Raw genomic sequence first — 21,916 nt, 5'->3', positions numbered from 1 at the left:
CTGTTTTCTGGAACCAGCTAAGACAAAATTGTCTTGATCATTTTTGATTTCATTTCAGCTTTGTTAGAGAATGAGTGAGGAGGAAATGAAAACACTTCTAAATATTTTAAAAGATTAACAGAACATAAGCAAAAAAATTACAGTATCCATAATAATGACAATCTACAGACCCTCGTATCTGCCAGCATATCTCATAAATTCATAACATCTTTTACACTGACATTTCTGTGATTTTTTTGTACTTCCTCTACACTCTTAAAAGCAGTATTGTTCTAGAAAAAAAAAATCCATACAAACACATCGACTTTTTAGAACATATTGTATCACCACTCTCAATTGCCATTAAAACAAATCTGAACATACTTATTTTAGCAAAAATGCAAAACCATCTGTCTCTTAAAATGTATCTTAAAATGTAGTCCCAGTAGATGTTGTTAAAGTAGAGGTCAGAACTTGTTAGTCATAACCACTTGCCTTCTATAAACACAGAAAAAATACATTCAGAAGAAATGTGACACTTTACCACATCATATGCCATGCTACATTGTTTGATTTGATAAAACACAGTGAATAATTTAAATCTACACGTTCAGACTGCTCAGAATATATTTTTCAATGCAAAATTAAGGGGTAGGTGAAGTTATCAAAATAAAGATATTCTGCAAGCACCTCCTCCTAAAATGTGTCTTTTAAACTGGGAGTGTATGAAGACACAACTGATGGCTTTGTACACGTGCTGTCCTGCATACTGGACTCTGAAGGCTCTTCTAATGCCTTCTGACAGTGTGATGATCTCCCTGGCAAACAAGTTCCACGGCTGTTGATCCAGTGGCATGGAAAAGTAGACAGGTTTTCGGTTGTTCCAGTCAGCTTCCAGCAAGTTTGTTGAGAAGAGAGAAATTCATCTACCAATTTGTAGAAATATGCCCAACGCTTGGACTGTGGCAGGAATAGCCAGCAGCACAGCCTTTGCTGGTAGGCTCCCATAGTTTGTGGGGTTGAGGGGAAGTCTCTGATGACTTTCTGAGTAAGAGAAAGAGCCTATAAATCAGTAAAATCCTTTGCAAATCTCCTTAAACATTGAAAAACTTTAATTACCCCCATTCTATATGGCTTCATTCCCTAAGAGAAAAATGAGGGCCACATATGTTAGGAGACTGCCTGTGAGGATAATGGCCTTGTTTTCTCCTGTGCGTGATATAAACTTGCAGCATCTCTCCAGCCTGTGCACTGCAGGTCCTTCTGTTTAATATGATTGCTCTTAACTGCCTCACACTGCAGCAGCAAGCTTTTCTAAAATCTATACACAAAAGTGGTCTTAGTAATTTCTTTGAATGTTTGACTGTTTCTAGAGGGTCACTGCTCTCAGATAAAACATACATACACAAATTCCTGTTGCTCCAGTTTGACACCACGTTGTGCATCTTCTGTCCCTGCTAATTCTTTGTGATGTCTTTGTGAAATACCATAAATGGAATAGTTTATCAAATGATAGCAGACATTAAAGAACAAACAAAAAGAAAAACAAAACCGAAGCCAACTATAGAGCTCAATTACACTGACCTAAAAAGTCTCCTACTATGTAGTTCCTGCATTAAGATGCAACTTTGCAAAAATCTTTCCTGCTGTGTTATAATGTGCTTATTTTTTATTATTATTCTTTAAATCTCCCACTTGTCAGACAAAAGCCATGATGTGTATGTTGGAACATTATGAAAATGAATTCATAAGCCAAGTCTATCTGCCAGGGTGTTCTTGCTAAATGCTACAATGAGTGAGAAACTCAGTATGTGGCCAACCAAAACTCTGTTGTGAAATAAAGTAAGAAAAAAATAACAAGGGAACGAGGGACCAAAAACATTTTTGACATCTATTTAATGATCATGCGGTTACATACATGCGAAGACCCTGGGGTCAAAAAAGGTCTTGATTCAAATCAGTAACAAGTCTGGTAAAGCCAAGAGAAAAGAATTAATTTTAGTCCCATGGTTCCCCCACCACACACATCAGATGAGATTGGGCCTGTGAAACATGTAGTCCAGAAAGCCATTCATTTGGTGTACTCACAGCCAATACCCATGACTGCTATAGCAGTGCAAAGGTAGGAAAGGTAGAATCACAGAATCACAGAATGGTTAAGGTTGAAAGGGACACCTGGAGGTCATCTGGTCCAACGCCCCAGCTCAAGAAAGGACACCTAGAGTATGTCCAGATGGCCTTTGAAGGTGTCCAAGGAGGAAGACTCTCTGGGCAACCTGTTCCTGTGCCCTGTCACCTGCTCAGTAAAGAAGTGCTTCCTGATGTTCAGATGGAACCTCGTGTGTTCTAGTTTGTGCCCACTGTGTCTTGTCCTGGCACCGGGCACAACTGAAAATAGCATGGCTCCATTCTGTTTGCTCCTTTCCTTCAGGAACCTAAACAACCTAAAAGCTGACGGCTCCAAACCATGACCGAAAACCAACCCCCCAAAAAAGTTTTTTTATAGATATTGATAAGATTCCCGTTGAACCTCTTCTTCTCCAGGCTGAAGAGTCCCAGCTCTCTCAGCCTCTCCTCAGAGGAGAGGTGTTCCAGTCATGGTTGGACTCATCACTGTTGGTTAGGCTCTAGATGACCTTGCACCAAATGTAAAACCAGAGCGAGAGTGTCTTCTCCCTTAAAATGAATCAGCACACTTTTTGTGTTTCGTTTATGATGGGGATGTCCGCATATGGCCATCCACACACAGTCTGTCCACTTCTCCTGTAACATTCTTTGTCAATTTAATACCTCCCCAAAACATTATCAAGGTGATTAGTAATTTCTCTTATACCTACTTCCAATAAAGGCCTGGGAATTACTGCATCATCTCATCTTGAGAGAAATCCTAGTCTTATTCCAACCATAAATAGCATTTCACTCTTGGTTTTGAAACTTTTCAAAATATCACTCTAAAATGAAGCATGAACAATTTGTCATCTCTTTACCCCCAAATAATTAAATAGCTCTGTAAAACATAATAGTGCAATGATAAGTAGACTTTCAAGTCAATCTTTTATAAGTAATGATAAATTAAAATGTGAAATTGAATCTAGCTTGAAAAACTCACTGAAGATTGAAACTGGACAAAGGAGTAGGCAAAAATCCAACATAAATGCCCATAAGATTAATTTAGAGGACACTGGCATGTGCATAGTAAGATTTATAATGCCTACAATGTACTGTGGCATAATTAATAAATTATATTTTAGGTAAAAATAATAATAATAAAAAATAGTTAAGAAAAAGCCACTCCTTTGCAATTAGGTTGGAAATCAAATGTATAATACACTGAGGACTGCAGAGCACACATCCAAGCACAAATCTAACAAAGATAAGGTGAGAACAAACTTCACAATGTATTTGATCTCTGTATCTCAGTGAAATGTAATTAGACAATCTTTGTTCTAAATATTCTTTTCTTTTTTGTCTTTAAGCAGTGTGCAGCCTTTTAGTAGCTTTTTGGGATGTCTTTCTCCTGAAGTATATTCTTCCTTGCTCGTAACCCTCATTCCTCTGTAAAATGAAAACTGATCACTGATGTTTTTATCTGCAGTGTCACGGAATTGCCCATTAGCCATCTTCCTCAGTGTTACATCAATTGTTATAAATATTAAAAACATTACAATGTTACAAGCATTACAAAATATCACCCAGTTGTAAATCAGTCCTTTAACTAACTCACTTTTTTTTCCTGAAGACTTTTGACAGTGGCACTGTTAACTTATTTCACATTCTCAGCTATTACTCTGCAGTATGCTGCTGCAGCCTGTCCCTCTCCTTACATCCCTGCATGCAAGATACAAGTATTAGTGAAATCTGCTCTCCATCAGCCTGCTGTGCCTGTTTGGCAGAAACATGGTGCCTTGAGTGGGGTGGGAAAGACCTCTCTTTCACAGGTCTTTCAGATTATGTGCCATTGCACTTCCACTAAGTTTTAAAACACCTCTATGCTATGTGCATGCACACTGACACAAAATACTACAAGTCTTATTAATGTCCTTAAACACTTGCCACAGTCCTCTGACAGCAGTTTTCACAGCAAGAAGACACAGCCCAATGATCTGCCAGAGAAGAGGTACACCAAAGAAACATCTATTTTTCTTTTCTTTTATTGCACATGGGGTCAGGCTCATCACGCCTGCATGACCATTGAGAGATGGACAGTGAACCTAGTTTGTCTGATTGACAGTCACACTCCACCAGGCTGCTCCAACTAATTCTATCAACCATCAGCTCAGTGACAAGCCAGAGAGTGCAAGTATCTCCCTCCTTCAGATAATCACCACTAGCTTATGCCAGCTCCATGCTGGGACTCCATCAAAGATGGCAAACATGACTGGACTGCCTCTCCTGGGTCTCATGAATCTGGTTTTGTGCAGCTTGACATTCTAAAATTGGCCAGAATGCCCACTAATATTTTTCGTTCTACATTAACAAAGTGAATGCTTGTCATCTCAGCCTAGACCTTAGGGGTTCTTTTTGTATTTGTCTGTTCAATATATTATGCATTTTTGCCGACTAGACAGACTTTTTAATCTTCGTATTATGTCTCATCATGATTTCACACATTATGTTATTACATCCTAAAAAGTAAGTTGTCCATTTTTAATATTTTTAATGTCCACTGACATAAAATTTTTGTATATATTAATTATGATTGGGTATTCAGAGTTCTTTCATGTTGTCTTAAGCTAAGGGCCCTGAGCAGAACTACTTATTCAGGATATTTTGCATTGAGGGCAGAGATGAGGTCATTAAAGCAGCATAAACTAATCCAAGAACTCAGAAGTTAGAGGAAAATGCTTGTGATGACCTTTCACTTTGTACAATAATTTATCTAAAACAAATGTTCCTTTAATTTGCTTTATAATGGTAATCACAGGAAATGACTGGCCAGCTCTCAGAGGTTTATCTGCAGTAATTAAGCATTTTCTTCTCCAGAATTTCTCTTCCCATTGATCAGACTAGAAGTGCAATTCACTCCAGCAGGGAAAACACTTCTAGAAGGTCAAAAAATAAACCTGTGCCATTTCCTTCACCTTCTATTAAAGATGTATCAAACTACCCATGAACATTCATACTATATATCATTGAACATGAATGGGCTCAATGACCTGTACAGAACAAGGGTATTGAGCAACCTATTAGACATGCTGACAAAAATACAATATTTGGGTCACATTATACAACATAAAAATAATTACCTCAAAGTTACACTAAAAGATACAGCTTACTCAAAACTAGAGACAATTTTTATTCTTCACAAGTCATTTTTCTAATAGAGGAGGATAAATATATTTTTGTTGTGGGTTACCATTATATTTAAATGCAGTCTTGAAGTCTGTCTTATAGCATTGTATAGTCCCTGGCTGTATTTAGAATCTAAAGCCAAGAATGCATACAACAAATATTGTGGGGTTTTGTTTTGTTTAAATTTGCCCTTTTTTTCCACTGAAGAAAAACATTATGAACATTTAAATCCTCCAATAAAGCCTTATTTTTCTTCCTTCATTCTGTATTTGCAGAATAAATAGCAATCTGATATCAGGAAAAATCTAGTTTTCTCATCATATATGACAGAAACATTATGAGATAAAAGATAAAAAAGAAGCCAAAAAAAAGGTTCTCCACAATAATCAGATTAGAACAGTACCCACTATACATGAATTCTGCATTTAAGGAACTCTTTCATGCCAAAATATTTCAGCCTTTACCAATCTGACTGCTAATGGACATACTTGAATGAATGAAAGCAAAACAGGAAATCTCATTAAGTGTTGCCAGCAGCTTCAAATCATTATGAATTTTCCAATACAGCATCCAATAATTATATTAGTTTTCCAATAATACAGTTAAATGTCTCTCATTATAACTAATTGAGAAAGTACAACAGATTACCCAATCTCACCATTTTATGAAAAGAAAATTATGTTTGGTCAGCTCTGTTAACAGTTGAATGAATGGGTGTGCATGAAAAATAAAAATTTCATCACTTACCTTTCTGTGGGGTTATTTACATCATCCCTTTATCAGATACTTCTCCCTGTGTCAACTTTCAAAACTGACCTACCAAAAGTTGTGAGAGGCTTTATATCCACAATAATTCTTTGCTTATGACCATAATTATTTCTAGCTACCAAGTCTAAGTAGGTTGTTAACTTTCCATAAGTATTGAACTCAAAAGATTTCCTAGTACTCCTGAGGCTTAAACCATCTCAGACCTTCAGAACCACTGTTCTGAGGACATCTTTACACAAATAGTTCTCTGGATATAACCTGCCAGCAACAAGATAGTGCATAATTTGAGATGCAAAGCCTTTGCTACTGAAAATGAGGAACATGCTAGAGGAAATCTGGACAAAACTTCTAGGATTAGCAACCCTGCTGGTCCTCCTGCTACAGAATAACATCCACATTATTATTGTTACTGTTATTAGTGTGGTTATCCGTCTAAATACAGCTATAGGTGGCAGCGCTATCTGTTTGGCTCCAGGCTGGCAAGACAGCCCATATAGACTCCACTGAGCCAGTTGGGGCAGAACTGTTCTTTCGGTCTGGGCAAATGGTGTCTCTCAGCCTTGGCATTGTGGAATCACAAAATCAGAACTAGTAAAGCTATTTGGAGACAAAAAAAAAAAAAAAGTCTATTCAATTCTGAACTCCAGTATAGTCCCTGGCAGCTTTCTTATAATAAAATTTAAAAATAAAATAAATAAATAAATAATAGTTAAAAAGCTGAGGCAGTAAAAGAATGTGCATTTTTAATGTGTCCAAGATATTCCTTTACCCAGGGGATCCAAATTCATAATTATCACCTGGAATGGGATGACAGAATGAAGATGCAACTCTGAGTGAGATTCGGTTATTCATGATGGCATTTGGAGTCACAAGTGTGATACCAAAGACCTGCAACTGGCAATGGTGTACAATTATGGCTCTAGCTCTATTTCAGCACTGTCTCCTTTGTCACCCTTATGCTTCAGAGACCTCAGGGCTGGAGGCCATAAGGAGCATGTGCTTTCTGTTGCTTTACTCATTTGCACCTACAGACGAGAGCAACATGGTCACTGCACAGCTATTTGGTAATTGTGTCCCAACCCTCATTTCCAGGGCAACAGAAGGTACCCATGTCTCAGTGCCACAGAAGGTCTCTGTTTCTCCTCTCAAAAGGAGAAACTACCACTGGTAGGTGAAATAATAATTAGGAAGACATAGGAAGACATCTCTATGCAGCTAAGCCCAAATACATCTCTGCATTTCACACACTTGGAATAAAACAAAAACAAAAATCACTGTAGAAACTTCGTCTGTACTTATGAAACAGGCTTCCATCTGAAAAGCACAAGGCTACAATAATACAATGCCTATAGTAATATCAATAATAATAATGTTGATAAAGGAGCCAGTTGTATAATAAATATTATGGTGATTTATTTTCCTGAACTTTGACATAGCTATTTCAGACCAGTGTTTTCAAATATTATGAATGTGGCATATATGTCATCATCGTTTTTTTAACTTAGAACTTTTTAAATATTTATGGCTCAAATTAGCAACAGAGACAAAATATGCATAAAAAAGATAGCACAGGGGACACAACACATTTGAGAAGTGCTGCATAGAAAGAGGGACAATTATTAAAAAGAGTGGCAAGACATGAAGATGCTATGAAGGTGGTACGAGAGAAAAAGGTATTTTGAAAAATATCTAAAGGGATTCATTTGGTGTACTAAATTAAGCCTTCCTTTCTTTTACATAACCTTCATTTCTGCCCTGATAGCAGTTTTTCTGATTAGCAAATAACCTACCTGGAGCAACAAATTTATTTAGAAAGATGGGCAATGGGAATGGATAAGAAAGCACTGCAATGAGCCTATAAATTATAGCTGTGTCATGTCTCCCTGTTCAGGAACCACTAGCTACCATACTGGCTGCTTCCATACAAACGCTGCTTGGTAGTATCAAGTACAAATTTATCACCCAGCAGTAATCTTTCCCCTCAGAAACTTAAACCTGGGGATAGTCTATCCTAGAATGGCAGGATAGATTATTAAAAGTCCTTCTTTTGTAACTGCATCCAATATAAACATTTTACAGAGAGATTAAGAGAAAGTGGCCATTATTTAAAGGTTAGTTTGGGAGAAAATTAATGAATATATTTAAGAGTCCTGAAAACCATTTAAAACAAACCTGAGTAGAAAAGATAGAGTGTTAGAACCAGAGAAGGAACACAGTTAAGATCCACTGCTGAATACAAAAGCTTACTGGGTCCCCCAGCAGCCATTTTAAATAATTCAAGCCATTTTCAGCCCTTCAAATGACCAAAATCACTTTTCAGAGTGACAGCACGGTGAGTGTATGTGTGTGTGTGTGTGTGTGTGTATGTGTGAGTTTCTGGGGGAGAAGAAAAGCTTCAAATCACGGAATTGAGATTCTGCTCTCATTTAATTTGGCATTTTATAAGTGGGGCAGACAGTGCCCCAGGGACAGAACAGAACCTGCAACCCATATAATTTCTGCTAATTCAAAAGAAAATCTAAACTCTTCTTATCATGAAAACAACGATTTAAATGTCTGCAAATAGAATTAATCAACAGTTGCATGTCCTCACAGAATGGAATCCAATTCAATGCTATTCTCAAAGAAACCATATCCTTTTCTTTAAAGCAAAGATGTAAATGAAAATGAGTACTGTACTGACTGATAAAGGGGAGCTATTGCTTTCCAATAAGGTAAATGGCACAATCCTGATCCCAGAGTAATTTGGCATAAAACTGGTTTTCCTGGTAACATGAAAAGGACATTGTGTGTGGAGTCTCTTCCTATTGATTCATTCCCTCTTTTCAGGCTCTGGTGCTGCTGGAACAGATTGTCTCCTCATGCGCAAACCCAAGTGACATCTGATTCACCCACTGGCAGCCATTCAAGCCTATCTGGACAAGCAGGCTTCTGTGAACTGGGGACTGCAGGTTTGTTCCATGGTTTTTATCAGCCATTTTCATACTGTTGAAATGATCTTGGCAACACCACTCACAGTAATCCCTCAGCCCTTTGTGCCAGTGTTGTTTTGAAACATGTCTCTCCTTGCTTCTAGGTGTGTTATCTCAGAAGGCTTGCACCTAGAAATGCTGTGCAAGTGATCAGTTAAATTGGACTCCTCAGACGATTCTGATGATGTGCAAAATCAATGTTCTGTAAAAACTAATATAATTTTTCAAAATGCAATTAAGTTAACTAGCTGCCTATTTAACTTTAGCATTTAAATCCCTGAAAGGCTTGGAGCCTGCAAATGGCAAAGCACTCCATACATTAACTAAATACTTTTCCACTGAACCCTAGTCACGTCCTCATGTGCCAGGAGCCACTTTGGGGGTTCAATTATCCAATGAAACCCAATACATCAAATTCACGTAGGACAAGCTACACACTTAAACACCCATAGTGTCTGGGTTGACAGTCTGTGGAATAAGGGAACAATTTTTTGTATACTTGTGGGGAGGAATTTAACAGATATGTACCTACAATCATATCCGAGAGCTAAAAAAAAAAAAAAAAAGATACCAAACAAAAAAAATTGAAATAGCCTCAAAATGTCTATGAGAAATTCCTATTTTACCACTTACTCCCTGAGGGAAGAAAAAGGACTGATCCAAACCTATATATAGCCATCAGCACATGGTACAGTGTTTTGTATCATGAATTAGATATTATCCACTGAAGCTTCCTAAGAATAAAGCAAATTAAGACCAAAACCAGGAACTCTGGGGAGTCTTTGAAATAACTAAAGATGAAAGTATAGCCTATTCTAGGCATTTAATAAAGCATCTATCTATTTGATACATAAGCAGCCATTCTTCAAAGCCACCCTGAATCACTGCAACAAGGAAGCTTAAACAATACCAGACAAACCCATTCAAAATTACAAAGGCTGAATAAAATAAAATAAAATAAAATAAAATAAAATAAAATAATAAAATAAAATAAAATAAAATAAAATAAAATAAAATAAAATAAAATAAAATAAAATCACCATGGGTCAGTTCAATGTCAGCAGCAGAGAAAAGATTTGATCTGACTGCACTGACTGACATGATGCCCCTGCTTAACACACATTCAAAAATACCTTCACAATTCAGCAGTTTATATACAAGATGACCAAAGACCAAGAATGAAACTTGAATAAGATTTCTCTAGCTGCTCCTGAAATTGCATATTAACCATCTTTTTGATCACATTAATGGTGAAATAGCTGAAATAAAAATGGTACATAAAGTCCAGCCCTCAAAGTAGAAAACGCCTATTTGTTAAACAGAAGATAAGCAATGCATACAAAAGCTCTCCTTCAAAATAACCCTTAAACTCATTAATATGGTGTCATTTAAGGATCAGTGAAACAAGCAGAAAGGTGATGGCAATGTTCTAGTGATGGGAGAAATTAAGTAGTAAAATTCTATTTACTTTTCAATAAGGAATAATTTATTGTCAAGATTAAATAACAGGCAGAAAATAAAAAAATTACCTACTAGGAAAGTTCTCATAACCATTCAAACATGATATACAGTTATATATTTAGGTAGTACTCCAAACAGAGAGATCAAAAGATTTCTCCTACTATCATTCACTAAGGACACATCAACAGGCCTCTTCAGCCTTTGAGAAGATAAAGTTATGGTTCTGATGCTGCAACAGCTGAAGAAAGTTCTCCATCCAAAGCACTTTTCCTCAGGGTACAGATCTTGTACTTTCATTCATGTAATTTCATCACATCATTTTAAAAGAAGAATCCAGTTGATAACTCCTGACACCTGGTATCAACTAGTCCCCAGATCTAACCTGCCTGCAGAAGCTTCCCTAATTTTCTACCTGTAATCTCCATTTATGATAGAACAGAAGTTCTTAAAAACCAGAACAATCCTAATGAGAAAATGTCATTTCATAAGGTAAGCCTAAATGCCAAGACCCTATAAAATTACAGGGAACATACAATTTTACCTTCCGGGAGGAAGGCATCTAAGAGGACAAAACAAAATGGTAGAGAGGTTGCAGCTGACCATCCACAACTAGCAGGAGAAATACAAAAAAATATAGTGAGGAGAGCAAGGAAAACTCACTGGAAGAAATGGTGCCAGCAGATACACTCTCCTTGTCAAATCCTTGTTTTGGATCTCATCCCTCATGCAGGAATGTGATAGGATGCAACCAAATTAGTAAATGTTTCAGAAACACACTGGGCCAGAGCTGTGTTTCGTGACTTTGCGACTTGACTTGCACAGGGAGCAGAACAAAGGGGACTGCTGCCTACAACCCCAGGTCTTCAATAATGCTTCTTAGGCTAAAATAACTTACTTTGGGAATTACCAAGTACACCCAGTAGCATATTCTAGTATACAGTCCAGAAACAATTTCTAATCCCCAGATTTCTAAGAGAAATATCCTAACCAAACTGAACAGTAGGAACAGCTATTATCCAACATTTGTTGTGAATGTACTGTAAAACCTATTCCCCTCTGTTCCTGCCAGCAATTACAAATTAAGGACCATGAGCCCTGGAGCTCTCTTATGTCAGTTAAATAAAACTGACAGCTGATTTTCAGCAATGCTTTGCCAGTTTACAACATGTTATTTCTGGACTTGTACTTTGTGACACTCAGTAACTTTCAGAATTTGAAAAATTTTATTTTGGTGATTAAGCAGAGATCAACCTGCTGCATGCAAAATCAGGTGTATAAAGAGAAAACATTAAGTGTATTCCTGGGAAGGCATTTTTCACATTGTCTAAATTATATATACTATTTTTAAATTAAATATTATATTTTAAAATTAAAATCCTGAATACATGATGCTTAAATTCCTAAAAAACTATTAGGAGAAAACCCCAAACCTTTATCTCTGTATGTAAAATGCACATGGTAAAGCAGGAAACATTTGGGGGATGAATCCGAGAGATGTTTAAATTAACATTTTGTATTATCTACTAAATATAATGAAACATATACCTAAATGTTGCATATTATAAATAAAGATGAATAGCCGATGAATAGTCTTGTCTGGTCTGCTCTTGCCTTACATAATCCCCTAAAATACCTACCACATGACTCAAAAAATAAAAATAAAACTGTCTGTGATTTTTATAAAAGGGCTTAATCTCTAAGGTGCAACCACAGTCCAAATATGACATATTTTAATATAATGTCCCCATAATGTATATAACTTAATAATATATATTAAATATATTACCCCATGTAACAACTTTAACCAATTAATAACCTTCACAGCTTAACTTTATGCTTGTTTGGATTTCTTATGTTACTGACATAAAAACAGAATGCCCTGGCATATATTCAAATACAAAGATATATTTTCATCCTTTGATATTCAAGACCTGACTGTATAGTTTTTATATGCCTCTTAATGTGGCTGTTCATACGACGCCATTAAACAAACAGCCAAGTAGTAAGTGAGAAATCACTAGAATGCACAATTTCTCTTGCATTTTCAGATGTAATTACAGCATGTATGCCCATGGTTGCATATTTACAGGATAACAGGCATTCTGAGATTGTGGTCTATAATTTACCAGGTTTTACTGGAAAACATCCTTTATTTGAGCTTTCTCTTAGAATCAACCTCTCTACCAGAAATTTAGACCTTAGTCAAGATAATCTTCAGGGAAGTGGTACAGCAATTAGCAAGTACAAGAGTTAGTTCCATGGGAAATTCAGAAATAAGAGCTTTCCTGCTGGGATAAATAGTGGTAGTATGGAAATCAAAATGTTTTGGTTTAAAACTTGATGCTATTAAAATCAGTCTCTTCCGAATTATCTCACATGGGAATGAAAAATCTTTTGTGTAGTGACTGGCATAATTAAGAAATGTCTAAAGTCAAAACAGAAGCTTCAAGTAATTTTTTAGATGAGAACTTTAAAAAAATAAATCAGAATCATGCTAAGAAACATGCTGTTTCCCCAACTTCCTAAGCACACAAAATTCTCATTTTAGTCTCTCCATGTAAACAAACTGGATATTTGTCATATGCAGCAAACAACTTCATGCCATTTCTCATAGTTGTGGCCCTATTATTCTATAGAGTTGCTATGGATAGGCATAATAAATATAGGGAAATTAGCCAGAGAATGCCAGTATATTCTGTCCTTAATTATATGCACCTCTCTGGTCACACTGTATAATTAGCATAAAAAAACAACTTGTCAGTTTTTTTAATCACTTGGTTTGCTATAAATATAAGTTGAATTAACAAGATGGATTAGGTATTACATAAGAAAATAAACAAAAAAGCTAGTCTTAAACTGCCGAAGAACTATTTCTGCTGTTTGTCCTTCAACAGCCATTACACTCTACTTTATAACTATCTTAAAAAACTTGATTTGGCAATACAAATGTGCTTTGTACGTCTTATAAAGGACATACGAACCATTTCCTTCAATTAGCAAAGTTAAGTTGATAAACAACAAGAGTTTGAAATTTCTTTTTATGCCAAATGGAAATAATTGTGATTTGATTATAGCTCTATCATAGTACAACTTCTTTATGACATAAATGTAATTTGACCACATTCTAAATGTTTTTAATGTGAGTACTCACTAGCTAGGATGTTATGAAGTATGTTAGTTTTTATCACTATTGGAAGACTGCATTAGCAACTCTACAAAAGCAATACTTTTCCCTAAGCTCTTATTTCCTCATGAAGACAACCGTATGAATAAACTAGGAAGTTTTTCAAAGTAGAAATTAAAATTCTAGCTCCCACTACAAATTAAATCACTCTGTAATATAATTTAAAAACAAAACATAATATTTCTTGTGGCATGCAGTTAAGCAAAAATGAAGGAAATGGTCACATACATATTTTTGTGTATTTCTCTGTGTGTAGGCCCATGCACACTCACATTGTGGATCAGAGGAAATCTAATTCTGTATAGAGACTTGTCAGCATTGCAAACCACTTCCAGTTTATGGAAATTTTGGAAATGAAATTCAGAAATTAAAGCAATGTTTGTCTCTCCTTCAGAGTAGTCCATGGCAGAAAAGGCTTTGCAGATCTGGATTCAAAAGCAGGAGCAGTGATGGGTCACACTGTACTGATCTAAAAAAAGCTGTCATTGGATAAAGAATTTATGACTATACATGGCTTTTTGACTAGATCTATTGACAGAATTGTTTTCTTCAAACATGAAAAGCATTTAGGGAAAGCTTGCAGCCCCTACTGAATCAGAGCCAACATACTTCATCTAACCAATGTTACTTAGCATAGGTTAATACATTTACAATAAATTAACTGGAGCTGAAAAATGTTGCCCATAACTGTCAGCTCAGTGTTCTTTCATGTGATGACAAAACCAGTATTTCGATTCAGAAGAAATAGTGAACACTATCAAGAACAGACCCAGCTGGTGTGGTGAGAGGAGGCAGAGTGGTAAGAGGATGAGGGCAGACGGAATGGACTTTAGTGATGTTCTACCTCAGGCCCACCTGCTTTAGCATGCCTAATGCAACTGTAGCACACACATGCTGCTAACAGTATAGCAGGAGCCAGCATGTGATTTTGGTTTTATGGTTGATGTACCAGGATTGAAAGCTGTACCATATGAATGGAGCCTCATGGTTACATGGTAGGGAAGATTACCTCTGATTATGGTATTTACATGCTAAGAGAGGTGAATGGAAGAGAGTGCATGGGGGGCAGGATGCCTGGTTTCCTAATGATGCTGTTGCTTGGCATGTTGTGATATGGCAGCCATTTGCCATGTAAAACCTGCAAAAAGACATACAAGCCACAGGTTCTTAGAGTCATTCTACCATGGTGACAATGTCAGAGCAAACAGGCTTTCTCACAAGGCATGATTATAGAATAATTTAGTAAGGCAAAATAAGATAGTTTATATAATAATCTGTCATATGAATGGCTCCACTGCTTGACATGCTAGCATAGTTTAAACTCCAAAGAGTTCTTGGCAGCTTTGATTGTTCCCCTTTTTTATCACAGCACCTTTCTTGACATCAGTGCCTGTTGTACTTGACTTCATCCATAGCTCTGTTTTTCCCCAAATTCATCACTTCCATTACCTGTGCCTACATAACTTACCTTGTGTTGGCAGAAGGGGAAGAATATACAGCCTCCTCCTCATGAGGTAATCAATAGTGCTTCAAAGATAAGCCAGCCACCAAAGGCCTGTAAATAAATGTCACATCTGTCTACAACAGCCCTCCACATGTGACATTTGCAATGTTTTTAGTCTCAACTGACCTGACCCAAGGGAAAGATGTCAGGAAGCCTCAGCTGAATCAGAGCTGCTGAGGTTACAGCTTCACTGGAGAATTACCACCTTATGCTACACTGCTGTTCTTTAAAAAATACTAAAACCTCAGGCTTTATTAAGATGTTATACACATCATGGATGAACTCTCAAATGATCATAAAAAGGTGAACACATCTTAGTTTAAAAGGAGACTATGCAAAATATACCTTAAAGCAGAAACACACATACAATTTTATAATGACAACTTTTCTTTTACTTCCTTTCTAGACAAAATTAGATCACAAGTCTTCATCAAAACACTGTAGATTATATTTTGGGATGACTATATTTCTCACAGAGTATTTGGCTTACATAGGTTTAATGAAACACTGACACAAAGCATCTGCAGAAGCACAGAACAGGGGCAGCTACTAGAAGAGCTTTGCAGCCGCAGTTTCAATAAGTCACGCACACAGTATCTCCATTCTCAGGGTAGGACAGGCAGATCTTTACAGAACAAAAGCTTACAATCATCCTTCTGAAGAAAAAGAGTAGGCAAGTTAAATGCTACAGCTGATGTTACCTAACAGATTAAAACACTGGTTTAAAACATTATTTCTACAGCTCTTTTTATTGGTAATTATCAGATGTTTCATCTATGGTGAGAGATAAAATAAAGAAATGCAAAAATAATTACCTTGATAAGTGAAAGTACAACAACAAAAGAGCAATACAAGAAAAATACACCCTTATCAGTGCTCTATTGCAGACTGGTCATAAACTCAAAAATATGATTCCTTTCCAGGGTATATATAAGAGACTTCACTATGTTTTAGAAATACAGTGTATGTATCATCTTGCAAGTTTAAGCTTGTGTTGTTTGTGATAAAGTCCAGAGGCCAGTCATTTTCCTAAGATACATAACTGATTGTCAATAGAGAAGTACTTGTGAACAGAGGAATAGGGAAAAGTTCCTGAACTTCTTTTTCACTGCCAGAACTCAATGACATTTAATTGTGTCAGCTTGAGTAAGACAGGGGATATAATAAAGAGAAGAAATAAGTGAAATTAAACCATAATACATAATTTGTCTGCAAAAAGTGGGTTATCATTCATTGAATCAAAGTAATGGAGATGTAAAAGTGAGACTCAAAATTATGGTCTGGGTAAGGAGTAGGTAACAAAAACCACAGGATTTCGGACAAACAGAAGTTTTGTTGACAGAAGCCCCAGCTGGAATAAAAAGAGGGTGTCAGAGAATATTCCTTATTTCAGGAGAAAAGCCATGAGAAAAGTAGTTCTCAAACCTAGGATGAAATTTTAAATGGCTAGAACTAAATTTCTGAGAAACACACCAATGGGAAAATGCATAGTGTTGAGGAAATGCTGCATGGATCCTTCATCATATCACCTAAGTCTGTACATCACCTAAGTCTGTATATCACCTCACCATATCACCTAAGTCTGTATATGTTTAAGTTGTTGAAAATTTTAGAAGAGAGAAAAAAGAAAACAATATATTAAAAAACAAAACAAAACAACAACAACAACAACAACAACAAAACCAGTTTCCATTGTCACATATTTATGAAGGAATAAAAATCAAAATGACCAAATTGCTGAAGCACTCTGAAAGAGAGTATTCATTTATCTGGTATTCATTTTTACAGACTGAACAGCTGCACTATGATTTCATTTTCAAAGACAGTGTCAATCTGAATCCCAAGAGCTTACCTTGACACCCTGAGCCCAAGGTGATGCCTGGATTCTGCCTGAAGTTGGGAAACTGGATGCAGCATGAAGCTTACAGTTGTGCAGTGGAAACTGACATTTCCCTCAGTTCCCAGGGGGAAAATATGTACATTTGGAGTTTATAAACAAAGTATTTTATTACTCTTTCTGTTTGTACACACAAGCTGCTAAGTATTTACACTTGAAATGATTATCACAGAATTATAGAATAATTCAGTTTGGAAGGCAGTTCAGGAAGTCTCTAGTTGAGCCTCCTGCTCAAAGCAGGGTCAGCCTGAGATCAGGTGAGGTTGCTTGGGGCTTTATCTTCTAAGGATGGAGACTGCATAAACTATGTATCTATGTAAGTAAAACAGCCATAATTGAGATTTACATAAATATATAAATAGTATATTTCATTGATATATAGTGTTAGAAAAGCAGCTTATCGTGTTCAAACAGGTTTGGATATCAGGTATTAGGGGATAGACATCAGATACGGCTGTGATCTAAAACTAGAATTATTTGTAAAAGAGGCAAATAAAGGTCAGATTTGTTTCCCCATGCCATAGATAAAACATTTGACATTATGCTCCTGATGAGAAAATAAGTTTACCTAAAAATCAAGGTCTTTGGAATGTAATGGTACGGGCTCAAAGGTAATGATAACAAAAGTGTTATTTAATTGCTGTAATTGCTGTATTTCTCTAACTCTTCACTACCAACATTGGCAAAAAAGGCAAATTGGCCATTCCGCTATTAGGGTCTGAGATCATGAGACACAGTGGTATTTCTACTGGTATGCTGGAACGTTTAGTCTTTTTTATTTGGTCCTTGAGATTTTAAAAATAGCAAAGCTGAGATGTGGTATTAGAGATCCATATTCAACTCACTGCATATACTTAATGAACTACATGAACTTCAATATCTGAAAAACACCATTCTTCTGTCCACTAACCTGAATGTTCAGACTGTATTCAGATATCCATATAAATACTACAAATACCTGTAAGTGCAACATGCTAATGGTGCTTATGGTTTTCCTATCAACACCACTGTCAGAACCTTGATGTACGTCAACCATTATTCTTTTATTTTTATCATCCGTGGTAGAAACAGGAGGCTACTTTTTCTAAGTAAGCTATACAAATAAAAAATAAGTGCATTTTTCCATTTTTAAAATAGCATGCCTGAGATACGTTTGTTTTCCTTCACATTCCTTAATGACTTCAAGAGTAAACCATTCACACTCTATAAATCTGTTCAACATAGAATAAATATGGGGAGGTAGCAGTTGTATTTTTTTTCCCTTCCATATATTAGAAACTTTTTAACATTCTTAGGCATTGAAGTTTTAAATAATGCGTTAAACACTGGCATGATTAATGGTAAGCCTTGTCATTAGAATATGGTGAGCCACTGGATCGTGAGCAAACAGTTTAAATGCTAAAAATAAAATACTAAAATTCAAAATTACATCTAACCTGATCACTCCTCTAAGGTAAATGGTCACTGTTGTCACTGTTTTATTCAAATTGTTTAGGGTCTGGTCCTTCCACAAACATTTTAGAGCTAATTATGAGTATTTCTAAGGCTTTGCAAGGTACTTCCACCAAACAAAGAAATCTACCCATGCTGTCAGGAAACATCTCACAGTCTGGATCCAAATCTTTGCTAGGCACATTTAAGTTTAAGTCAGAATAGAATGAAGATTGACTCATTCATTTTTACTGTAAACAACAACAACAAGTACAATAACAGCAAATAGGTCTAAATCATTGTGAATATAACAGTAAAGGGAATAGGCATTGAAATCTGTTGTACTATGTTCTACCCAAGATTCTAACTGCTCAAACAGGAACTTAAACTGCTCAAACAAGAACAGATTTCATTGATAAAATTTCTTTGTAATTGACTATTCCAATAAAAGTTATTTTCATTGTTATAAGAGTTACATCTTCAGCTTTACCTCAAGCTCTAATGAAGATGGGTTTTGCCCTACTGCAAAACTCAACTGCTCTTCGAAGGTTAACAAGCACTGGGCATTAAGAAGGTAGGAAATTAATTCAATCTTGGTGTCTTCTAAGAAAACTATTGGAACTGTTGTCTTTACTATACTAAAGGAATCTATATCAAGTGGGACAACATGACTTCAGTGGTGGCAGCATGCCAAGGCAAGAGGAAATCTTTGAAGAAAGGACAGTCACAGTCTACAGGGCAAAAGTGAAGTGGTTGGTCATAAATTTGTATTTAAATATGTTCAAAGACTGACAAGTAGGCAATGAATGAGAGCGTTGTGTACTTTTCTTTCTTTAGGAAGGCACTACCTTTAGCTGAGACTCCAGACGGTTTCAGGCACTAATGTTGCACAAAATTTCAGTCTTGAAGAAATGTGAAAAGGAAACAGGCCTGATGTCTACATCAAACAAGCTTTAACTTTCTACCCAGGTATGAATGGCAAAATCTGACCAGATTACAAATGCAATAATGAGATGACCAGAAAACGTGGATCCAAAGACCTAGTTGACAATTATATATTTTTTTAATGGAATAACTTGTCCAATCTAAAGCACTACTGCTACTTCTGCCAACTCATTTGATGACCCCAAACTTTCCTCAATATTATCTCAGTCTTGTCTTGGTACAGTCAATTAACTCTTGTTCATGCTCCAAATTCGGTCAAACTCTGTCTTAAGTGCTGATCTAGAGATCAGGCAGGCTGCATTACAGTTGCCCTATACCGACCATTCTGGTCCCCATATACTCACTGATATGGGATAACAAAGTTGTAGACAGGACAGATTGGCACTCTGTGGCATGCTGCACTAGGCAGATCCTTAGAAAGGGTAGTTATTGCCCACAACTATCCAGTAAGATGTTCCTGGGAGAGTGAGCACCAGATCAACTGAAGACCAACCTCAGAAACCACTTGCAAAACAATGCTTGCAGGTGAGTGGTTCTGAAGTTGCTTAATAGAATGGACTGTTTCTGAAAATATAGAATCATGGAATCATAGAATATCCTGAGCTGGAAGGGACCCACAAGGATCATCAAGTTCAACCCCTGGCTTCACACAGAACCACCCCAAAATCAAACCACGTCTGAGATTGCTGTCCAAATGTTTCTTGAAATCTGACAGGCTTGCTGTTGTGACCACTGCCCTGGGCATCCTGCTCCAGTGCCTGACCATCTTCTCAGTGAAGAGCCTTTTCCTAACATCTAGCCTGAACCTCCGCCACCACAGCTTCATGACATTCCCTTGGGTCCTGTCATTGTCATCAGAGAGAAGAGATCAGCACCTGCCCTTCCACTCCCCCTTGAGAGGAAGCTGCAGGCTGCCTTGAGGCCTCCCCTCAGTCTCTTCTTCTCTAGGCTGAACAAACCAAGGCACTTCAGCTGCTTCCTATATATCTTCCCCTCTAGGCCTTTCACCATCTTCATAGCCCTCCTTTGGACACTCTCTAATAGTTTTATGTCCTTCTTATACTGTGACACCTAAAACTGCACATGCTACTCAAGGTGAGGCCACACCAGCACAGAGCAGAGCAGGACAATCACTTCCCTCAGCGAGCTAGCAGTGCTGTGCCTGATGCACTCCAGGATATGGTTGGCACTTTGGGCTACCAGGGCACACCGTTGACTCATATTCATCTTGCCATCGACCAAAAGCCCCAGATTCCTTTCTGTGGGGCTACTCTCCAGCCTCTGGTCCCCCAATATATCCAGGGTTGCCCTATCCTAGGTGCAGAATCTGGCACTTGCTCTTGTTAAACTTCATATTGCTGGTGATTGCCCAGCCCTCTAATTTGTCAAGATGTCTGCAAGGCCTCTCAACCCTTTATGGAGCCAACAGCTCCTCCCAATTTAGTGTTGACAGCAAACTTACTTTGTATACCATCAAGTCCTATGCCCCAGTTATTTATGAAAACATTAAAGAGAACTGTCCCTAAAATGGAGCCCTGCAGAACCCCACTAGTGACTGGGTGCCAGCCTGATATAACCCCAATTGTGATAACCATTTGAGCCTGCCCTGTCAATTATTCACCCATTCTATTATGTATTTGTATGTTTGTATGCTGGACATTTTGTCCAGAAGGATACTGTGAGAGAAAATATTGAAAGCTTTGCTGAAATCAAAATAAATTTACATGAACTGTCTTCCCTTAGTCAACTAGGTGGGTGACCTTGTCATAAAAGGAAATTGAGTTCATTAAACAGGACTTTCCCCTCATGAGCCCATGTTGGCCATGACCAATAACTGCATTGTCTTTCAGGTGTTTTTCAATAACTCCCGAAATAATCTTCTCCATAATTTTACCAGGCACTGATGTGAGACTGACAGGCCTATAATTACCAGGGTCTTCTTTCTTGACCTTCTTGAAAATTGGAACAATGTTTGCCAGCTTCCAGTCAACTGGGACCTCTCCAGATTCCCAAGACTTGAAAAATAATCGAGAGAGGTCTCACAATGACATCAGCCAGCTCTCTGAGTACCCTGGGATGAATGCAGCTGGAGCAGCAAATCCTGCATAAGGATCCTGCACAAGGGCTTGGCTGGGAGTTTATCATAAACGCAGTCATGGTCCTCCAACTCAGGGCTCCAGAATTCCCAGAGCCCATCATTGGTGTTGAAGACAGAGGCAAAGGCAGCATTAAATATCTCTGCTTTCTCTATGTATCTATTTGTGAACTGAGCGTTTTCATTAAGTAATGGAGCAATGCTTTCTCTGGTCCTCCTTTTGCTGTTAGCACATTTGAAAAAGCCTTTTATATTGTCCCCCACAGTAATGGATAGCTTCGATTCTAATTGAGCTTTGGCTGCACAAATTTTCTCCCTACAACAGTGAAAAACATCTCTGCAGTTCTCCCAAGTTGCCTAACCTTTCTTCCAGTGGCTGTATACTTTC

At 37.2% G+C, this 21,916-nt stretch overlaps 1 long non-coding RNA gene across 1 annotated transcript; it reads right to left on the bottom strand.

Annotated features, from left to right (window-relative positions):
• Positions 1 to 3,754: 3,754 nt before the first annotated feature.
• On the bottom strand, positions 3,755 to 15,928 carry LOC121065950. Its single transcript, XR_005817423.1, has 3 exons — positions 15,673 to 15,928; positions 15,125 to 15,211; positions 3,755 to 3,807 (listed from the first exon to the last, which is right to left on the bottom strand). It is a non-coding gene; the product is annotated as an uncharacterized LOC121065950 (long non-coding RNA).
• Positions 15,929 to 21,916: the final 5,988 nt, after the last annotated feature.

The sequence above is a fragment of the Cygnus olor genome, chromosome 2, assembly GCF_009769625.2.
Source record: "Cygnus olor isolate bCygOlo1 chromosome 2, bCygOlo1.pri.v2, whole genome shotgun sequence".
In the NCBI taxonomy this organism is placed as follows: domain Eukaryota; kingdom Metazoa; phylum Chordata; class Aves; order Anseriformes; family Anatidae; genus Cygnus; species Cygnus olor.
Note: the sequence above shows the minus strand (reverse complement) of the source record. Positions and strands in the feature narration are given on the sequence as shown.